General features: G+C 49.6%; 1 protein-coding gene across 1 annotated transcript in view; it reads left to right on the top strand.

The window, feature by feature from the left end:
• Window positions 1-17,276, top strand: part of LOC122037404 (SH3 domain-containing protein 3-like) — a 78,345-nt gene that overhangs the window by 17,241 nt on the left and 43,828 nt on the right. The gene's annotated exons all lie outside the window — the stretch shown is intronic.

The raw sequence follows: 17,276 nt of genomic DNA, 5'->3' as shown, positions 1-17,276 counted from the left end.
ATGAGGTCGAGTGATGATATGGATCACGACACGGCCAAGTTGATGTGCTTCATGGCTTGGCTTGAGGTTGGTGTTACATGTGGATGTCTTGGTATGTCTATGGAGATTCGATAAAGTTGAATAAGGCAACTAATACGGCGATAGAGAGAGGTCCATTTGGTACAAGGTCAATTGTCAAGGTGGAGGTCAAGGTCAAGATCAAGGTGGCCAACGCCGAGGTGGCCAAGGGTCAAATCGAGGACAATTGCAATAGTCGGTCGGATCAGTGACGACCAGACCGGCGAGAGACATGTCCGAGCAGACCACCCGTCCAACTCGGGATGATGCATAAGACAACCGACGCTTAGTACGGAGTAGCAGGACGCCAAAGGAGACCGGATAGCTTGTATGAACGGAGGAGTGCACGGAAGAGCAACTAAGGTCGACAGAGCGAAGATATCCCGACCGAGTGACTACCCCACTAGGTCAAGCAACGAGACCGCTGCAATATCTCTTGACATCCTTTTGGGAGATACCGCCGCTGACATAAGGCATGGTTGACAAGTGGATCATATGACGGAAGCTTCTACTGTCTTATCAAAGATATGCATGCCCTGTTAAGGTATGATATCAGAGGTATTTTTTTGACTGGTCCTTTCATAAGATGCATTGGAGAACGCACTCATAGCTCGAGAAACGTGCACGTCGCCCACCAGAGATCTATATAAAGGGAGGATCCATCACTAATGGAGGTACGCGCGATTACTGTTTGGTGTTAGTTCTACTGTTGCTCCACTTCTACAAGTTCCAGTGACTGACTTGAGCGTCGGAGGGCCAACACCGGGAACCTCTTCCCTGACTCAGCATTGACGTTACTTGTTTTGCAGAGCAGAGCGAAGTCTATAGTTGATCAGTGAAGCCGCCACATCCCTAGCTCTCCACCTTCCCGTTTTTGGACAGGATCAGCAACCAAAGGGCATTGATCCTCTTCGAAAGCTAGGAAGATGGCGAGCTGGGGATGTGGTTGGAAGGTTGACGAGGTGAAAACTCCAATTAGTCTTACAACACAAGAGGCGTTAGTACCGAACCGGGAAGGGGTTCTCAGCGTTGGCCCTCCGACACTCAAGTCAATTTATGGCGGTGTAGAGAATAGTAAGAATGTTGTAGCAAAGAGTGTGTAGAAAAATGAAGTTGCGCACACCTCCGCATATAAATGGGAACCCTTTTTTATAGTGTCACGACAGTGTTTACCCACGTATCTCAAAGCATGCACACATTTTCCAATGCATCGTATGAAAAGACATATCAAAAAGTTTTTTTGACATACTTCCATAAGCGAATATGCAAATCTCTGATGTAACATGTTGGAAGTTTCGAAAGTATGATTTACTTATGGGGCATGCTCTGTTATCAGTGGTGCAAGCATCTAAAAGGGTACGATGAGATATGCAGGTGGGTTCCTTTGCAGGCCGACTAATGGCCGCTCGGCCAGGATCTCCCAACTCGGTCGTACTGCATAAAGCAATCTCCCTTCACTTATCCTTTCCTTAGTCGGAGGGCTGCCTCTCCCCCGAATAGACATGTCGCCCGCTTGGCCGGGTCGGCGGCCGGGGGATGTACTAAATGTTTATCTCTTAACCTTACGTTGTCGGCTTGGCCTTGCTCGCCCAATTGGACATGTTGTCCATCCGACCATGATAGGTTCGTTCGACAGATCTCGCTTGATCTGTGGATGTTGTCTCTTTGTCTTCCTTGACTTTGACCTTCACATCAGTCGATCTTCCTTGCATTGACCTATCTTTGGTGGGGCCCCTTTTCATCACTGTATCACAAGTTTTTCTCTCAAGTCTAGTCAAAGGAGGTTGCAAGTCTGACTAACTGAGCAGTTAGTATGTTATGGACCTCCTTTATCCCGATCAGATGCAATAGGATTTAGAGCTGTCACTTGGCTATGATATTCATTACACAAGGGTTTATAGTCACCGCTCGACTGTGATGTTCGTTGTGCTAGAGTTTATAGCCGCCGCTCGACTTTGATGTTCGTTGTGCTAGAGTTTATAGCCGCCGCTCGACTTTGATGTTTGCCGTACATGGGTTTATAGCCGCTGCTTTGCTCTATTGTGGATAACACTTAGCCATTTTCTAATTTCCCCTCGATCTCTACTTTGACTACTCCTTCTTACGTAGTGTATTTTAATTACCGCTAGCATCACCATAATTTCTCGAAAATCGTTCAAATCCCTAGCTATTAATGTAAAGTACGTTTGGTCATGTCTTTTAATCATGCACTCTCTCCTCATTAATGTCACCTGTGAGCGAATGTCACGCGACTCCTTTTCCTACCACCGCATGTGTGATATGACAGGTGGTTGTTAGGTTTGTTGTGATGGCTGCCTTTTCAAATTCCACGACCGCGATGAAGCTTCATTTTCCAAAGCCCTCGATTGGGCGGCCTGGATTAATCACCCACAGGATTTTTAAGCCATTAACTTTTTTCTTCACCCTATCACATTCCTTGTCTTGTCTTCCTCATCTCCTTGCTCTTCTTTCTCTGTTTGTTGCTAGCGATCTCTCCTTTTCCAGTAAATTCTTTCTCCTTTCTTCATTTAAATTTTCAATTTCTATCCTCAACTCCATGGCATGCTCTCCTTCCCCACCCCGGTTGTCCCCAAGCTGTGGTATACTTTCATCGAGTCCAAATTTAATAATAACGAGGTCAACCAAATGAAACTGACCTATCATTTTCCTGACGATTATCAAATTGTCATTCCCTCCGCTTATGATCGCCCTCACACGCTTCCAGATGGCTTTCTCCCTTCATTAAAAACTAGTTTTATGCCGGCCTACGCTTTTTCATCCATCCTTTTTTCTCTGAAATTTGTACATACTTTCACATTCCCATGCATCAGTTAGTGTCCAATTCCTTCAGACTACTGTGCAGGGTCGTTGTATTATCTCATCTATATAGGATTCCTCTTATGTCTTATGTTTTCCACTACTTCTATTACCAGAAGTTATCCGAGTCGAGTACCTTCCTTTTCCAAGCCCAAGTGGGCACTGTTTACTTTGACAACCCTCATTGAATAAACATTGGAAAGAGCACTATTTCTATGTTTGCTTACTTGCTCGACCCGCTTTCCTGACCGATTGGTAGATAGAATTGTCAAAGCCTCCTCCGCTCAGGCGATACCAAGACAAGTCGGTTTACCTCCAAGCAGGTACGAGTTTGGTCAGTCAGAAGTATCATATACTATGGTTTCTCTTGAAGAGTGTCTTGTATGTGTTCGGGCTAAGCCCAATCAGAGCATACAGATATGTTCAGCTCTAGATTGGAGACAAGCTACTGTTTCAAGAAAAAAGGAATATTGAAGCATAGGATTACGAGTTGTTATAGTCAACAACTAATGGTTCAGTGTACCAACACAGTTGAAGATTTTATTGTTGATTATTATTTCTAATTAGTGGATTTAATTGTAAGTTGTGCATATATGAGTACAAATTAAATCCATTAAAATGATCTAATTTAAGCTTATTAGATTTCGAGTTATCGGAAGTGGGTTGAATGTGTGGAATCCTTTATCCCGGTCTGTTATCATCTATGGACTGATAATGGATTGATTGCCTATATAAGGAGAGGTCTTTAAGGGTTTAGGTGATCATATCTAACCTAGTTTCTTGTTCCCATTACAAAAAAATTTTGGCGTCGTCATCCCTAAGTCCCTTGGAAGATCTTGTAAGTACCCCATGGAGGTTTTGATGTGATCAACTGAGTCAAGTTAGGTCCTATTGTTATTTGATATCTTGTGTCTAAGTGTGCAGGAACTTAAGAGCACAAGAAGTCGAGCGAAAGACACAGCTAGCTTGAAAGATGACACGGGAAAGAGTCGACGGGCTCGGTGCGTCTGAGAGACGAGGTGCTGCAGAAGAGTACGCTGGCAGACGAGAAGGAAGCGTGAGACGTTTCTAAGAGACGAGAAGCCGAAGCGGAATACTGCTCGAGAAGGTCGGAAGTTGGGTTCAGGTGAGCCCTATTTCGGATGGCTGAAATCACCCAAGTGAGCAGAGCCTGAGCAGAAGACCTGGGCTGTGGCGAGAGTCAGAGTAGAGGGCCCGAACTGAAAAAGTCAACTATGTTGACTTTGTGTGTTCGGGCGCCCAGATTCATTCCGGGCGCCCGGAATGGGTCCGAGCATCCGGAATCCGAATTTTATCATGATCGACATGGGCATTGATCGACGCGTCGAGGATAGAATTCTATCCCACTTCAGGTACTCGAAACCCTTCTAGGCGCCCGGAACATAGCTATAAATAGAACCCTGATTTCAGTAGTTCCGACAACAACTTGTAAATCATTCTCTCTTTCTATTCTACGTTTAATTATGAGCTATTAACGTTGTAAGAGGCTGCTTTGCCCGAAAAAGATGTTCATAAGTGTGCTTCATTTTCCTTAGATTAGCAATCTTCTCATTGCAAATCAAGTAATTCTCTTTGTGTCTCTGTCTTTTTAATTAGTCTCTTATTTTTTAATACAACTGATCCTGTCCGAATCAACGAACCAAAGGACGCTGGGCACGTGGCGCGCTCCTAGTCGAGGACGTAGGCCTCCGTCTGGTTGCACGAATCTCCGGCGAACCTGCACAGAAATCGGGTCGGGAAGGGTTCCCGGCGTCGACCCTCCGACGCTCAAGTCAGGCAAGCAAATAATGCAAAAGGTGGCTCCAAAGATGATTTTTCGTGTACCTGCGGCGAAGTAAGAGGCTCTATATATAGAGCGAGGAGAGAACTAATGCACGTTCACCGAGGTGCAGACGTGTCAGCAACCCATACCTCGGTATGTACTTGTCAGAGAGCTTACTTGACACCATACTGCTACAGTCCGAGCATGTCTTCGATGGGACAACAGGACACCCCGTTGCCAGACTAGGGGTATAGCGTAGCCATACGACTTGATGGCTGTCAGAGGGTGTTCCCTTCCTTTACCCACCGCCCGGCCGGGACGTCCGTCCGGCCGACCGGGCGAAGAACGTCGTCCGGACGGCCTTAATTCCCTGCGTCGGCCGGGCGGCCCGTCCCTCCGCTCGGTCATTATGTACTGTTTCATTGAGCGTCGGAACCCTGGTCCCTACCAAGGTGCCTTTTACTACCAGATGTCCCTTTCTTCTAAATCCGGTCGGCTCGTCCTTCTCCGGCGGGCCACTGGGCCCTTTGACCTCCCCGTGGTGTTGACCCCTCGTTATGGGGTTCCGGATTCTTACCACCGGATCACTTGCCTCCCCCTCGAGTCTAGTCGAAGGAGGCGAAGTCCGATTGACTGGACTGCCGATCTGACGGAGCAATGATCCTTGCATTAGTCCGCTCAGCCAGGCATAAGGATGCTCATCCGTTCGGCAGTATCTTGTCCGTGCCTTGTGCTTCTCTCGGAATCCATGTCCAATGCTCCCCCCCCACTATTTATCACGTGCACTGCGCATGGTAAGGGGAGCTCATTAAATGCGGCCAGTATCTTGCTGACGCGTGGCTATCGTGCGCTTGTCAGCGCATGGCGGTGGCGTCACTTCCGATGGGACAGCCGCCGTTTGAAATGAACGGCTGGATGATGACCTCGTTATCAACGACCTGGATCGGACGGTGGAGGTTGCTTCCGGGCGACAATATAAAGCTTGCGGCTCCGCTTCCGCCGCCGCCTCGCTGCTTCATTCTCCTCCGGCACTTCTCTGCTCGTTTTCTCTTCCGGCGACCTCGCCCCCTCAACTCTTCGGCAAACCTCAGCCCTTCGTCGATCATCTTCTTTGTTTGTAAGGCCTTTTTTCTTGTTCCCAGCGTTTTCTTCTTTTTGTTACCCGTTTCCTTCAATCGGCTTTTCTCCATTCTTTGCTCGCCCCTTCCCTCGGAATCCTATATTCTCGTCCCTTGACCATGACTAGCACTTCACAGTCGACCGGCGGCGCTCCAGGTCTATGGTACACGACCATGGAGAGCCGTTTTGATGAGGAAGACGCATTGCGTCTCGTCCGGACTTATGACCTGCCGACCGACCACCAAATAGTGTTAGCCACACCGGCCGATCGGCCTCATGAACCGCCGTCCGGCACAGTGCTTTTCTTCCGAGACCAATTTCTGGCCGGACTGCGTTTTCCACCCCACAAATTTTTCTTAGAAGTCTGCAACTATTTCCGCATTCCGCTCGGCCAGGTAGTTCCCAACTCTATTAGGCTGCTGGGCGGAGTGATAGTTTTGTTCAAGCTGAACAACATCCCCTTGGACCCAAAAATATTCCACTACTTCTACTATCCCAAGCAAGCTGAGTGGGGTACCTTTGTTTTCCAGTCTAGGATAGGCTTCGTGTTTTTTGATCATATGCCGAGCTCCAACAAACATTGGAAGGAGCATTTTTTCTATATACGTTTTCCCGAGCGGCCGACTTTCCGCACCAAGTGGCAGACGGCTATGCCCGCGCAACCGGAGCTCGACAAGTTTAGAGGCGACGCGGACTATCTCCATGCAGCCGAACGGCTAGTCAGTCAGCGCTATCATATTGACGAGATGCTCCTTCCGGGAGTAATGCATATATTCGGCTTGTCTTCTATCCCAGCCGATCTGCCCTACAGCATGAGTAAGTTTCCTTATCTTCCCATTTGTTTTGTTCTAACTGATTTATTTTTTGCTTCTGCAGCTGAAGTCATGTGGCGTGCCAGAGCTACCGAGAAGCTCAAACTGAAGGCCGCTCAGATTGAGGAGGTGACGAACAAGGAGGCCGCCGAGCGGGGCCTTGCTCCATCTGATCCGGCCGGCGGAGAAGGTGAGGGGGCACCAATTGTCCCCGAAGCCTCAGATGTCCCTGCCTTTCACAATGAGGCCGCGGGCGACCTGGAACCTCCTACCGAGGCTGAGGTAGAGGGCCGTTCGGCCGATGATGTGCCGCTACGCACTCGGAAGCGCCAACGACCAGAATCTGCCCATGCCTCTAAACTTGATGAGCCACAGCCCGAGCGGAGCGCGGGCGCACCGGTGCTGTCCGGGACGGTTTCCCTCAAGAGTACCCCAACTCCTCAGGGTTCTCCGAGGGCCAGCTCTGAGGTGCCGCCGTCCAGCCCTTCCAGAACTTTGCGTCGTATCAGGCGTATGGGTGAACTTCCCTCCTCTTCTACCGGTGGGCCGTCCGATAAGGCCGCTGCTTCTCAGAGCGAGCCGAGCGGCCAGAATTTGATAAAGATCGTTCTGCGCCTCCCCTCAGAGGCGTACATGGCTGCTGCTGATCGGCCAATGGTCCCCGAGCAGCAGATTACTCTGACGGGCCATCTTGCCCAAGCTTGGATAGATGCTCGGCGTCGCATAGCCAAGATGACTCCCGGGCAGCTCGGCGATAGCAACCTTCAACAGGCCACCGAGGTATGCTCTCCTTTTCTTTGTTTGCATATTCAAATTATGTTTTTAACCTGTGGACATTTGTTGGTAGAACTGGGTGGAGCAGATCGCTATTAGCGATCGATTGGCCGAGCTGGAGGACGAGTTGAAAAAACAAAAAACCGCGGGGGGTAACGGGTAGTCGACTGCCGCTTTGGAGAAGGCCAAAAAATCGCTGGATGCCGAACGGAAAAGGGCTAACGATTTGGCGAGCAAAGTCGTTCGGCTTGAAGCGATGATCAAGCAACGAGAGAAGGAGATCAAAACTGCGACCACTCGGAAGCAACAGACCATCAATGATATGGACCGTATGAAGGTGGAGATCAGGGGGTTGGAACAACGCATCAAAGACTTGGACGCCCTACTGGCCACCGAGAAGGAGGGCCGCTCGGCGGATCTCCAAAGATTCGACGGAGATTTGGCAGAGCTTCAAGCCGCCAGCGATGCCGCCCACGCCGCGCTCAAGGAATACCAAGAGGGGGAGTTGGCCCGCTTTGACGAAGTGAGGAAAGCGTTCCCTTGCTCGGAGGGCTTCGGAGAGAAGTTTACCGACAAGATATCCCTCACGTTCGAGGAGGCGATCAAGGCGGCGGTGGGATATCTAAAGACCAAAGGTCACCTGCCTGCCGAGCTGACCATCCCCCCCGAGGATCTAGCGAGCGTGATGGACACCATCCCCGACGCTCTTTTTGATTTTGATGTGTGAGGAGCGTTTTTATAAACTTTTTTGTATTCCCGCCGTTCGGCCCAAACTATCTCTGTAATGACTTTTTTGGCTTGCGTAATAGATGATCTTCTGTTCCTTTCACCTTTTATTGTGGCAAGAACTTACTAAGTATTCTTTATAACCATTCCGCTCGGCACCTCGCTATGCCAGACAAGCGAATTATCTTTAATGTCTCATTACGCGCCTGATCAGCCGCTCAGCGCGCAAACTTGTTTGCCTCTTTAATTCCGATTAACCATCCTTTGCTTCGCGCCTTACCTCAAAGGGGTTTTCGCTGGATGAGAGCCGCTCGGCCGCCGGCTCGTCTCTTGATATTTAACGTCGGGGCTCGACGGCGCGGTTATTTATAGCCGGTCGGCGCGGCTCTCGATTTTTAACGACGGGGCTCGTCGGCTTTCCGCTCGGACGTTTATAGACGTCGGCTCGTCTCTTGATATTTAACGTCGGGGCTCGACGGCGCGGTTATTTATAGCCGGTCGGCGCGGCTCTCGATTTTTAACGACGGGGCTCGTCGGCTTTCCGCTCGGACGTTTATAGACGCCGGCTCGTCTCTCGATATTTAACGTCAGTGCTCGACGGCGCGGTTATTTATAGCCGGTCGGCGCGGCTCTCGATTTTTAACGACGGGGCTCGTCGGCTTTCCGCTCGGACGTTTATAGACGCCGGCTCGTCTCTTGATATTTAACGTCGGGGCTCGACGGCGCGGTTATTTATAGCCGGTCGGCGCAGCTCTCGATTTTTAACGACGGGGCTCGTCGGCTTTCCGCTCGGACGTTTATAGACGCCGGCTCGTCTCTTGATATTTAACGTCGGGGCTCGACGGCGCAGTTATTTATAGCCGGTCGGCGCGGCTCTTGATTTTTAACGACGGGGCTCGTCGGCTTTCCGCTCGGACGTTTATAGACGCCGGCTCGTCTCTTGATATTTAACGTCGGGGCTCGACGGCGCAGTTATTTATAGCCGGTCGGCGCGGCTCTTGATTTTTAACGACGGGACTCGTCGGCTTTCCAAGGCTAACTCCTTACCAGGCCGAGCGGCCTTGTATCATATCCCGCGCTCGAACAATATTTATGCCCGGCCGAACAGCACGGGTCATTCGCTTACGAGTTTAAATATATACCCCTCCCGGCCGATCGGCTCGGGGGCCTTTGCTCTCTGAGCGCTTGGCCCGGATAATTTATATGCCCCTGCCGAACGGCAAGGGGTCTTACGCAGTAATCCTTTCGGCGGAGAATGCTCAATGTGTTTCCATCTCTTTGCTTCCTGCATCACAAGTACATAGGCAGCTAGCATATACACCAGAATAAATTACATTCGTGCACCTTTCATCCAACCCGATAAGGCTGGAGGTGATTTGCACTCCACGGTCGCTCCAGCTGTCGTCCGTCTTCATTCTCCAAATAATAGGCTCCCGAACGGAGCTTCCCAATAACCTTGAAGGGACCTGCCCAAGGGGCTTCAAGCTTGCCAACGTCGCCGACTGGTTTGACTTTCTTCCAAACGAGATCGCCGACCTGAAACGATCTGGGGATTACTCGTTGGTTGTAGTTCTGCTTCATCCGCTGCCGGTATGCCATCAGCCGAACGGACGCCTTTGCCCTCTCCTCTTCTACCAAATCCAGCTCCATGTTCCTCCGTTCGGCGTTGTCATCATCGTAGCTCTGGATCCGGGCGGACTCAACGCCGACTTCAACCGGAATGACTGCCTCGCCGCCATACACCAAATGGAACGGTGTGACTCCTGTCCCTTCTTTTGGCGTCGTTCGGATGGCCCACAAGACGCTCGGCACTTCATCCGGCCAACTTCCTCCCAAATGGTCGAGCCGAGCGCGCAGAATACGAAGAATTTCCCGGTTGGCCACTTCAGCTTGACCGTTGCTCTGAGGATAGGCCACGGACGTGAAATGTTACTCAATGCCGTAGCTTTTGCACCAATCCTCTAACATCTTCCCTGTGAACTGCCGCCCGTTGTCGGACACTAGTCGGCGAGGGATGCCGAACCGACAAATGATGTGTTGCCAGATGAATTTTTTAACCATTTGTTCAGTGATCTTTGCCAGCGGCTCGGCCTCCACCCACTTGGAGAAATAGTCGACCGCCACTAGTAAAAATTTCCTCTGTCCGGCCGCCATCGGAAATGGACCGACAATATCCATTCCCCATTGGTCGAGCGGGCATGAAACGCTTGACGCTTCCTTCGCCGCTCGGTGGGAGAAGTTGTGATACTTCTGACATGAATCTGAGCGGCGTCTGTTTGTAAAGTTGGCCAAAGTATCCGGCCAAGAGGATCTTCTTGGCCAACGAGCGCCCGGATGCCCCCGCATGATCCTTGATGTACTTCCCGGAGGATGTAAGCTGAGTCCTCCGAGCTTCGCATTTAAGGGCGCGAGAAAGCTTTCTTGTAAAGCTGATCTCCGATGAGTGTAAACCGACCGGCTCTCCTTCTGAGGAGCCGGGCTGCATATTCATCAGATGGTGTGGCGCCCGAAAGGAGGAATTCTATGATGGGTGTCCGCCAATCGCTAGGAAATGTGAGACCTTTCATCCGGTCGACGTGCGCTACCAACAGTACTTTTTCGATGGGTTGCTGTATGTCGACCGGCGTTATTGAGCTCGCAAGTTTGGCTAACTCATCGGCTGCTTGATTTTCCGCTCTGGGTATCTTCTGGATAATAACTTCTCTAAACTCAGCTTTGAGCTTCTCGAAGGCTTCAGCGTAGAGTTTAAGCCGAGCGCTATTGATTTCGAAGGTGTCAGAGAGCTACTGAGCGGCCAACTGCGAATCCGAGTGAATAGTTACCCGACCGGCTCCCACATGCCTGGCAGCCTGCAAGCCAGCTATGAGGGCCTCATACTCTGCCTCATTGTTGGTAGCTTTGTAATCCAGCCGGACGGATAAATGCATCTTTTCTTCTTGAGGAGAGAGCAGCAATATTCTGACTCCGCTTCCGAGCCGAGTAGATGATCCATCCACATATATTCTCCACATAGCTTCCGACTCCTGCCTTTGCACCTCAGTCACGAAATCAGCCAAGGATTGAGCTTTGATCGCCGATCTGGGCTGATACTGGATGTCAAATTCACTCAGCTCCGTCGTCCATTTGATGAGCCGTCCGGATGCCTCTGGATTTAGTAGCACTCGTCCGAGCGGGCTATTGGTTTTGACAACGATCGTGTGCGCCAGGAAGTATGGACGAAGGCGCCGAGCGGCGAGGACCAGAGCGAATGATAGTTTCTTGAGCCCAGTGTAGCGAGATTCAGCATCTTTTAGAATGTGACTAAGGAAATACACAGGCTCTTCTCCGCTCGACCTTACTAATGCTAAGCCGACCGCATGCTCGGTTGAAGACAAATACATATAAAGCGGCTCACCCGCCGTTGGTTTGGCCAACACCGGAAGAGAGTTCAGATATGCCTTCAAGTCTTCGAACGCCCGATCGCATTCTTCATCCCAGTGAAACTTTGTGGCTTTGCGCAAGATTTTGAAGAAAGGAAGGCTCCGGTCGGCGGTTTTAGAGATGAATCTAGACAGAGCAGTTATCCGACCGGTCAATCGCTGAACTTCCCTTGTATTTCTGGGAGGCGGCATATCTTGCAGAACTTTCACCTTGCTGGGATTGGCTTCGATGCCCCGCTCGGTCACTATGTATCCCAAGAAGCATCCACCTTTCGCTCCGAACAGGCACTTCTGAGGATTCAGCTTGACTCCATACTTACGCAACGTTCGGAAGGTTTCTTCCATGTCCTTGAAGAGGTCGACCGCTCGGACAGACTTAATTAGAATGTCGTCCACATAAACTTCTAGGTTCCGCCCGATCTGCTCTCTGAATACCTTATTCATCAAGCGCTGATATGTGGCTCCAGCATTCTTCAATCCGAACGGCATCACATTATAGCAATAAGTGCCGTCGGCCGTCACGAAGCTGACTTTTTCTTGATCTTCACGGGCGAGCGGCACTTGGTGATAGCCCTGGTAGGCGTCTAGCATACAGATTAATTCACAACCGGCCGTGGAGTCCACCAGCTGATCTATCCGGGGCAGAGGATAAAAATCCTTCGGGCAAGCTTTATTAAGATCCCGGAAATCTATGCACACCCTCCATTTGTTGCCCGGCTTGGAGACTAATACTACATTTGCAAGCCAGCTCGGGAACTGCACCTCATGTATATGGCCGGCTTCCAGAAGTTTCTCCACCTCCGTCCGGATGATGGCGTTCTACTCGGCGCTGAAATCTCTTTTTCTTTGTTTTACCGGCCGAGCATCCGGTCGGACATGCAACTCATGCTGCGCTATGCTTGGCGAAATTCCGGGCAACTCATGTGTCGACCAGACGAAGACATCATGATTTCTCCTGAGGCACTGGATCAGCTCCTCTTTCTGCTTCTCCTCCAGATCGGACGCAATAAAGGTTGTGGCCTCCGATCGGGTTGGATGAATCTGCACTTCTTCTTTTTCCTCATAAATTAAAGTGGGTGGCCTTTCGGTGATGGCGTTTACCTCGATCCGGGGCGTTTTCCGAGCAGAATTGGCCTCTGCTCGGACCATCTCGATGTAACATCGCCGAGCTGCTAGCTGGTCTCCTCGTACTTCTCCCACATGGTCCTCCACGGGGAATTTGATCTTCTGATGAAAAGTTGAGACGACCGCCCGGAATTCGCTGAGTGCCGGTCGTCCCAAAATGACGTTGTAGGACGAGGGAGAGTCAACCACTACGAAGTTTGTTGTTCTCGTCCTCCTGAGCGGCTCTTCTCCCAGCGAGGTAGCCAGCCGGATCTGGCCGACCGGCTGAACTTCGTTACCCGTGAACCCGTAGAGCGGAGTCGTCATAGGTAGCAGCTCGGCTCGATCAATTTGCAGCTGATCGAACGCCCTCTTGAATATGATGTTGACTGAGCTCCTTGTGTCAACAAATACGCGGTGAATAGTATAGTTTGCTATTACCGCATTGATGAGCAGAGCGTCGTCGTGAGGCACTTCAACTCCTTCCAAGTCCCTGGGCCCGAAACTGATTTCAGGTCCGCTTGCTCGCTCTCTGCTGCAACCGACGGCATGGATTTGGAGCTGCCGAACGCTCGCCTTTCTAGCTCGATTGGAGTCTCCTCCGGTCGGCCCGCCAGCGATGACATTGATCTCGCCTCGGGAAGTGTTGCTTTTATTTTCCTCTTCCCGAGCGGATGGTCGGGACCGTTCTCTGGACGCTCGGCGATTCTCTCGCCTGGGAGAGCGATGCCGATCGGGAGTCTGTTGCCGTGGCCTATCAACTCGCGTCCGATCGGCTTCCTGAATTCTCTGTCGCCGATCGACTGAGGGAGATCGCCGTCCAGCACTCCGTGGCACAGGATGAGCCACGAAGGGAAGACTTCGACAATCCCTTGTGTTGTGCGTATCCGTCCGGTGGAAGGAGCAGAACATCGGGGTCCACCTCTTCTTCGGTTTGGGCCGGGCGGCGGCTACCTCCTGCACATGGGACCGGACATGGGAAGATCGGATTGCTTCAGCCCTTGGTCCTCTAGGCGGCTGATGAGCGGCGTGCTGTTTCCGCTCGGCTGGAGGAGGCCGCTCGGCGGGAGTTTCTTTTTTCCTGGCCGCCTGTGCTTCTTCCACGTTAATGTACTCGTTAGCCCGATGTAGCATGTGATCGTAATCCCGGGGCGGCTTTCGGATGAGCGATCGGAAGAAATCTCCATCCACTAGGCCTTGTGTGAAGGCATTCATCATGGTTTCCGAAGTGGCCGTTGGAATGTCCATCGCCACTTGGTTGAATCGCTGGATGTAAGCTCGAAGCGATTCCCGGGCCTCTTGCTTGATGGCGAACAGACTTACGCTTGTTTTTTGATAACGCCGACTGCTGGTGAAGTGGTGGAGGAATGCCGTTCGGAAGTCCTTGAAGCTTGTGATGGATCCGTCCGGCAGCCTCCGGAACCACCGTTGAGCCGATCCCGAGAGAGTGGTGAGAAAAACTCGGCACTTTACTCCATCTGTGTATTGATGGAGGGTTGCCGTGTTATCAAACTTACCCAGGTGATCATCCGGGTCGGTTGTCCCATTATACTCGCCGATCGTCGGGGGCGTGTAGTGCTTGGGCAGAGGGTCTCGTAGAATGGCCTCTGAAAATTGGCGATTGGTCCGCTCCGGCGTCGCATCCGCTCGGGGGGCTATCCCCTTCCTGTCATCTCGTCGAGGCATTTCCTCCGAAGAAGACCCCTTATCTCTGTGAGTTGGTAAGGCTTCAGGGGTGCGGAACAGAGCCCGATGAAATGCGACGGTGGCAGGTGGTGCTTCCGTTCGGCCACCAGATGCTGATGTTGCTTGCTGCTCCAGCCGCTCGGATGCGGCTTTCTGTTTTTGCTCCACGAGCTTAGCGGCCCTTGTCTCGATCAGAGCGTCGAGTTCCTCGTTCGAAAGCGTCACCACGTGTTGTCATCCAGCCTCGTCCATTGTTCCCGATCGGATGCAGGAGCGTTCCCACAGACGGCGCCAAATTGATCCTGTCCGAATCACCGAACCAAAGGACGCTGGGCACGTGGCGCGCTTCTAGTCGAGGACGTAGGCCTCCGTCTGGTCGCACGAATCTCCGGCGAACCTGCACAGAAATCGGGTAGGGAAGGGTTCCCGGCGTCGACCCTCCGGCGCTCAAGTCAGGCAAGCAAATAATGCAAAAGGTGGCTCCAAAGATGATTTTTCGCGTACCTGCGGCGAAGTAAGAGGCTCTATATATAGAGCGAGGAGAGAACTAATGCACGTTCACCGAGGTGCAGACGTGTCAGCAACCCATACCTCGGTATATACTTGTCAGAGAGCTTACCTGACACCATACTGCTACAGTCCGAGCATGTCTTCGATGGGACAACAGGACACCCCGTTGCCAGACTAGGGGTATGGCGTAGCCATACGACTTGACGGCTGTCAGAGGGTGTTCCCTTCCTTTACCCACCGCCCGGCCGGGACATCCGTCCGGCCGACCGGGCGAAGAACGTCGTCCGGACGGCCTTAATTCCCTGCGTCGGCCGGGCGGCCCGTCCCTCCGCTCGGTCATTATGTACTGTTTCATTGAGCGTCGGAACCCTGGTCCCTACCAGGGTGCCTTTTACTACCAGATGTCCCTTTCTTCTAAATCCGGTCGGCTCGTCCTTCTCCGACGGGCCACTGGGCCCTTTGACCTCCCCGTGGTGTTGAACCCTCGTTATGGGGTTCCGGATTCTTACCACCGGATCAACAACTATTCATAATTAAGTTATAAGTCGAAAAAGGGTTGAGTTTGTTTGTGCAGGACAATTCACCTCCCCTCTTGCCGACTATCAAGGGACCTATAATTGATATCAGAGCGAGGACGCTTCAGAAGGACTAACCGCCGACCGAAGGAAAGAAACCAATGGTCGGACCAAGCATCGTTCTACCAAAATTTGAGGGAGAATTCGCACACTGGAAACGTCGAATGGAGGTATTTCTAAAAACTGACTTTGAGATTCGTTTAATAATCAAGTATGGTTTTGTAGTTCCTATGAATCAAAACGAAGAGGAGAAGGAGGAGAGTCTTTGGACGAAGAAAGAACAAAATGATTCCGTAGTAAATAACAGAGTGGAATATCACTTGCTGAGTGTGTTGCCGTCTCAAGAAATCAACCATATCGGAAGATACTCGTCGACCAAAGAACTCTCGGAAAAAATTCTGGAACTCCACAAAGGCACATCTGAAGCCAAGATCACAAGATGAGACATACTTCAGAACAAACTGACGAATATCTGTCTAGAAAGAGGTGAGAACATAGTCGATCTACTTGCGAAGCCAAGCTCACCGGACTAGAAAACCTCGGTGAAACGGTAACCAACCGGGACTCGGTACGCTACGCACTCAATGTCTTTCCCAGGACTCCATAATAGACCTCGATAATTGACACTTACTAAATCTCAAAGGACCTGAAGATAAGTACCCTAGAGGAACTCTTTTCTACTTTAGAATTACATAAAACCATATGTGAAGGTACAATAAAAGAGTCAAGCCAGATTATGGCACTAAATGCAACCAAGAAGGATGAACCCGAGTCAGACTCAGAAGGAGATTCTGAAGGTTACATGGCAAGAAAATTCAGAAAATTCTTTAGATCTAACAAATTTAAAGAAATACAGAACAGAAAAAATCCAAGAAATAGAAGAAGGGTTCGATGCTACCAGTGTCAAAAGGAAGGACACAAAAGAGGACTGCCTAGAACTCAAAAAGGAAAATGACAAGATGCCCAAGCAAAACAAGCGCAAGAATCTAAAGGCTACTTGGGATAAAAGCTCATCATCTGAGTCAGAAATAGAAGAATATATCGGACTAGTATTGATGGCGAGCCATGAAGAGCAAAGCACCTTAGAAGCCAACATCGATGAAGGGGGAATGACTTCAGATGAATGCAGCGAAGCAAGAGGAGACTCATGCTTCAAGTCTGATATGGTAAGTGAGGTATGCCTCTTACCTCTCAAGCAACTTTATTTTGATATTAAATTTATGGCAAAATCAATGTGTAGGTTAAAAAGTAAAAATGGTAAATTAAAAAATAAAACTTAGAAATAAAAAGAATTTTGACAAAATCATGTTTAATAGAAGATTTTGAAAAAGTAAAACTGGAAAATGCTAAATTAAAGGAACAAATAGAAAATTTTAAAAATTCTATTCAAATGTTTCTGTTTTAAATGTTAGAAACTATAAAGGATTAAACTGTTACTATAGATTTCACAAAGATCAAATCAGAAAAGTGACAAAAACTTATGTCATTAGAAAATACTTAATTAACCCAGTAGGTAGAAACATATATTGGATTCCGAAATCATGTCTAAATTAATTTATTCGCATGCTCTATTTTTTATTTAATAGTGTCAAATAAATTTCTTAGCATGTGCTATGTTAGAATTTAATTATAATTTAGTTTTTTAAGAAATAAAATTTCATTATACAACATCGACAAAGTTAAAGTTGTTTTGTTTACTTTTTCTATGAATTTCTAAACAAAACCCATTTTTTTATAAAAATAGTTTCTATACTTTTTTTTTGCAAAATTCATTTTTTACAAGAAAAATAATTTCAAAATTTTGTGAATTATTTATACCCATGCCAATTTTTAATATTTAAAATTCTCGATCACTAAGCTTCTGAAAGTTTAATTTTTCTGCACGACTACTTAA

This window comes from Zingiber officinale, unplaced genomic scaffold, assembly GCF_018446385.1.
Source record: "Zingiber officinale cultivar Zhangliang unplaced genomic scaffold, Zo_v1.1 ctg31, whole genome shotgun sequence".
Classification (NCBI taxonomy): Eukaryota; Viridiplantae; Streptophyta; class Magnoliopsida; order Zingiberales; family Zingiberaceae; genus Zingiber; species Zingiber officinale.
The sequence above is the reverse complement of the archived record's forward strand: the minus strand, read 5'-3'. Positions and strand labels throughout refer to the sequence as shown.